Source organism: Vipera berus (assembly GCF_964194415.1).
Source record: "Vipera berus genome assembly, chromosome: 5".
NCBI lineage: Eukaryota > Metazoa > Chordata > Lepidosauria > Squamata > Viperidae > Vipera > Vipera berus.
In genome coordinates this window covers 67,269,768-67,275,767 of record NC_138207.1, presented here as the reverse complement: position 1 = coordinate 67,275,767, position 6,000 = coordinate 67,269,768, and positions in this window count along the sequence as shown.

Here is a 6,000-nt window from a genome sequence, read left to right as displayed (position 1 = left end):
AGGCAACAGAGCTCCTGTGTTTTATAACGTAAGCATCGCATGACAATAGCATTGTGTCTTATTCATGTATTCTAATAATAATACTTTAATCTCAGATGTTAACAATCTCCCTTGACAGGCTTTTGATGGGATCCTTTAAATGCACTTTCCAAATGCTCACAGCAATACAAAACTATCTGCTTACCTGGACAGGCACATGTTAAATTGGTTCAATTCTTCTCATAGCCATAGCATTCACTGAACACTATACACAGGACATTTAATTTGCTTAAATTTGCAAATTTGAATTTGTGTTGTGATGCTTTCTTTTGGAACTGGTTGTATGTTTGATTACCATTTACCTTTCAATGTTTTGAGTGTTCCTCTGAGCATCACTGGTAATAACAACAACAACAACAACAACAAAAGTCCTCACTCATCTGTGAAGTTCAGTTTATGGTTTGGACTAGTCTTCTTTGCTGGCTTAACAATGCTTTGCAACAGTATATTCTAAGGTATTTAAGGAAAGAAACAAAATCAAATACTTCCATATCCTCTGTTGAAAAAGGATGAAATAGAATATGACAAATTAAATTTTAAAATCTTTTTTTTCAGACATATGCCTTAACTTTTTATTTGCCTCCTTTCTGTAGCTAGTAGAGCTATTTTTACTGTGATGCTGAGTGAAAGCAAATACTAATACTGCTACAAAACTTAATCAGCAATTAAAATAATTGTCTCTGTACAGAACATCTTGTCATGAAAGACCTTTGACTTGCTTCCAATGATGGATTACTAGACAACAAAGTCATGAGACAGCATTGTTCTGCTAGAAATTGCACACAACTAGCACAACACAAGTAACACAAGTACTCCTTATAGAATAAATAGTACAATCACTTGTATCATAGCTTACACAAAATCATATGCACTAATTTCCAAATATTTGTGCAAGGATAAAAACACAGCTTCCACATGTGGTTGAAGCTTTGCAGGATTGAGTATGCAATGACTATATTACCCCAGTATTTGGCATTTCTTGCATTGTGGCTACTTCAATTCCAGATACTTTGATTGCGGCTATTAAAGTTAAATAAATGCCTTTATATGAGCACTATTGCAGGCTAATTCTGCCAACTGCCAGCAGTTCGATTCTCACCGGCTCGAGGTTGACTCAGCCTTCCATTCTTCCAAGGTTGTTGTGTAATTTTATTTAGCTCATACGCAACTCAAAAAATAAACCCAGTCATAAATTTGCTTACTGTGATGTTCTTCTTTCTAGCATTCAGAAAGCACAAGCAAAATCCAATTATTGGACAAGGTCTGGGAAAGTCTCTTTCAACACACTGACAACAGAAAATCCATCTTCAACTATAAAGAGAAAGGCACTTTTCATTGGTATTAGGAAAATGAATAATTTTATCAACATTTATAAATTATTGCTACACAAATGTGCATATAAAAAGTGCTCCATACAAAAGATTTTGACAGATAGGTGAACTATCTATTCTATTGATTACTGCTTAAAAATAAAATACTTACAATTGTAATTTATAGGTCATATTACTGGCAACCATTGCTTTTGAAATTATGGAAATTATGGAGTTACATCTCCAGACCTGGACAAACTTGGCTACACAATGCTATATGGTATTTTATTTAATAGAGTTATTTCTTCTAATAGGCTTAATTTAAATAAAAATAATTTTCCATTTTAGTTTGTATATTTTTTCTCAAGAAATATATTGATAATTCTACTTGAATTCTAAGTACTATTCAGTACTTGTTATTCTTTAAAATCATCTTTGATATATGACTATACATTTTTGTAAGTATACATGTGTTAGAAATGTTTATGATTAAAATTCATTATTTTTTTTAAAAATAGAAATTCTTAACATTTTAGTCTTAAATTTTTACATAATGCTAGCACCATGTTTTGTTATTAATATTTATACCTGATAAATGTCTTATTCTTTTTCATATTCTTTCATTTTCTCTAGTGTCTTTTGGTGTAGATCCTAAGACTTTCTGTTTAGGTCATGTTTGGTGTTTGCTCTCATTTAATTGTAGATATACAAACAGAATCTAACTTATTTTCAGTTTTGCCTAACATAACCATGTGACTGAAGTTGTATAAGTTTGCATGTGTATGAGAGATACAGTATTTCACTTCTCATGTCCCTAGTGCCTATTGTTGGCACATTTTTCTTGAACTCATGGTCACCTGATACATAACCTCTTCCCCTGTAACCTCATCTCCAATTTGGAAATTGGAAGAGACTATGGCATAAAGACAGTTACTTAAAGAAAGCATGTGTTAAAGGAAATGGCATTGCTTGTTGAAAGTGTGACCTTTTCTACTATGAACCTTTGCTTACTATCTATAAAGAAGAGTAGCTGCAAAGCTGTATTCAGAAACAGAAAGGAATAGTGTCTGTGAAAAATAGGAAAATGTAGAAAGTTCTTTTCTGAATATTATGCATTTTAACCTAATTTAATATTCTAATTTCAAGACTACCCAACTCCTCAGTTTACAGTGAATCTGAATTAAAAAATAACATCTATCAAGGAAAATAAGTGATGACTGACTGGTTGTTCCATAACCAGGGGGGGAAAGGGGGGGGCAACCAGCCATCCTATCCAAAGCCTGGTAGAACTACCAGATTTTCACCATTTTGTGAAAAACCAATGTAGTGGAAGCAGTACAGATCTCTGGGGGCAATACATCCCACAGGGCAGGAGCTACGGAGAAGGCTCGTTTCCTGCGTCCCATAAGATGACCCTATATACAAGGAAACAAAATAATTTCGGTGAAAGGAGGAAAGCACAAGTGAATGAAGAGAATAATCACTTGCTCTGCAGACTTTTTAAACTGAATTTCATATATTGTACAGTTTGCCTTTTAATAAATGTATAGCAGATAACTATGCCGTTGTAAGGAAATCTACAGTCTGAAAGCAGAAAAGTTGGTTCAGTACTTGTGGAAATGCACCACTGCAAAAATAAGATGCTAATACCAAGGGCAAGTTCTTTAGCATTTCTGCAGAGGTGACATGGTCACTAAATAAAGCCAACTGACAACAAGACAGAAATAGGACCAAGACTTAAGCACAAGAGAAAGAAACCTGAAAGAAGCTGAAGCAACACATGAATGGGTTGAAAGAAGAAAGGGACAAACAGCCTCACTAGCTTCTCCTCAACTAGTTAGAAATGCCAGCAACTGAATTTAACCTGAGGTAGCAACTTGTGTAAATTTGTTGGGAGTATGATAGTCCTGTGAAAGTGAGATTTTATAGAGCAGGGGTGTCAAACTGGCAACGTCTCATGACATGTTGCGATGTATCACGACTTTTTTTCCATTGCCGGCAATGGGATGGGCGCGGTTTTGGCACTGACACATCCAGCCTGCAGGCCGGCAGTTTGACAACCCTGTTATAGAGCCTAATTTTTAAAATAAAGCATAGATGGATAATTTCATGTCTTTTGACTTGAAAGTCATCCTCCAAACCTTCCAGTCTGATAACAAGGAATGAACCACTCATGCTGTTAGATACATGCTACATGCATTATAGAATGTTCCTATTGGCTTACATAACCCATTTTATCTGGCCAATTTTATCACAGTAACATATTGTTTGAATGTTTCCTGTGGGACTTCAAATGTAAGCTTTAAAATGCCAATGCCACTTACAAGCGCTCTAGAGAGTTGAGGGAGATAGACCTTTAAGTATTTACAAATCACCCTACAGTCCAATTGTAAATAAATATGTATTGAATAAGAGGGCAAAGGAAGATAAGCCAGTTATCCATAAAAGAAATCATATACTAGAAAACTGGTGTAACTAGGCATAAAGCCTATTTTAGCTTCAGTAAACATATTCAGAAACCTCATTCAATCAGTTTTAAAAGTGACAGTTTTCCTGGGTCTCCAAAAACAATTGGATATGGTAGGATATTGGAAAGGCAAATGACGCTATTCAAGTTCAATTACTTTCATTAGCACCTGTCCCTCTTCTAGCCACACCACGATACAAGCAGAACAATCGTATCAATAGCAATTATTATAAAGAGAAGGAGGAAAAGGAGGATTATATTCCGAGTTTTCTCTAGGAACTCAAGACAACTTACATAGGAATCTCCCTTCTTATGTTGATGAGGAAATTACGAAACACAGCTTTGTGTTTTAGGAAAAAACTATGCCCAGTATATAATTAGTGAGTTAGTTGGGAATAAAGTAGCTTACTCAACAAGTCAGATATTTTAGATAAGCAAGCCAGCCCAAATTAAGTTTTATGATACCAATGAACAACAGACTTGCTCACGTCTCTGTAGAGACCGTGCCAGAATTCTTGAGTTTTCTCTATCCCGTGAGTGCTCCTTGTGTTGGGGTGGAGGGGGAAATCATCTGGAGCACATGACTCTAATAAAAGTGACTTCCTGTCTGTTTTGGCATTATCACATATACATGCTGTCATTTGCCCCTCTTCCCCTATGAATTTCCAGATTCTGGAGGACAGATAATCACATCTCATATTACTGATTGGTCAGTTTGAATGTCCAAGGGCTCTCTGAGCCTTCAGCCAAGAAATTTACAACCACAATCGAGCCCAAATTTTCTGTTGCTAAGTGAAACATTTGTTAAGGGAATTTTGCCTCATTTTATGACCTTTCTTGCCACAGTTGTTAAAGTGAATCACTGCAGCTATTAGCAACATGAGTGTTAAGTGAATCTGGCTTCCCCATTGACTTTGCTTCTAGAAGGTCACAAAAGGTGATTACGTGACCCAGGGACACTGCAACCATCTTAAATATGGATCAGTTATGAAGCATCCAAATTTTGATCACATGACCATGATGCTGCTGTAATGGTCATAAGTACGAAAAGTAGTCTTTTCACTTTTTTCAGTGCCATAACTTTGAACGGTCACTAAATCAACAGCTGTAATTTGAGGACTACCTGTATCGCAATTTTGTGAAACTGATTATTTGCAGCTTATAAGAAACATCTGCTGATGTATGCTAGGTCATTTGGTAAGGTTCTAGTGATGACAGAACTCTTTTGCTGCAAAAGCTCCTGGGAAGTGTCAGGCACTTCCTGGAGGGTTAATGGTGGATTTTGTGTTCCCCGAATGATGAGTTTTGACCTGTTTGTTGACAAAACAACCAACATATTTCATTGAGTTGCAGGTAGTCCCCGTTTAACATCCACAACTGAGACCAGCAACATTGTTGCTAAGGGACACAGTAATTAAGCAAGACATTATATAATGGAATTACAACCACGCTTCCACCATGGTTGTTAAGAAATCACCCACGATAGTTAAATGAGAAAAAAATGGGAATTTCCCAGTGATATTCCCTAGTCTCCTGGTTATTGGAAAAACATTTAAGAAAACAGACTGTCCTTTTTTAGTCCCATAACTGCTTTCTTTACCATTAAAACTGGTTACAAATCTCAAACTCAAAGCGCGTTTTGGAACAAAGAGGCAGCTACTGTTCTGAACCAGCCCTCTTCTGGCCTTGTAGTAAGGCAAACCCCTATTCAGAAAGAAGAGACTGGAGAGCGTCCTAGGCTAAAAGGCATCTGCCAAGATTTAATTACGCAGTTAACAAAAACACTAGAGCTTGTCTTCTCAAGCGGAAAAGTTGCTTTCAGCAACCAGCCCCTCCCCAAACACTCCTTTTATAGAGAGCTCAGGGCGTGGTCTCCCTGTGCCTCCTCCCGAGGAGTCCCACAGCCTTTCTTTGTTTGTTCCTGCTCGACTGCCTCCTGCGTCGGGCGTCCTTGAACAGGGCCAGCTGTGGGTCATCTTCCTCCGCACTCTCGGGCTCACGCAGCTGAGAAGAGGTCCCCGGCTGAGGGCTCTGCAAAGCCTCCAAACCATCATCAGCCGGTTCGTTTCCCTCCCCCTCATCTGAGTCATCCGACACATCTGAGCCCGCTGCCGAAACCACAGGCTGGCCCTGAGTCACAACACTTTTTTACCTTTTCTTCAGACAGACACTTCTACCTTTTCT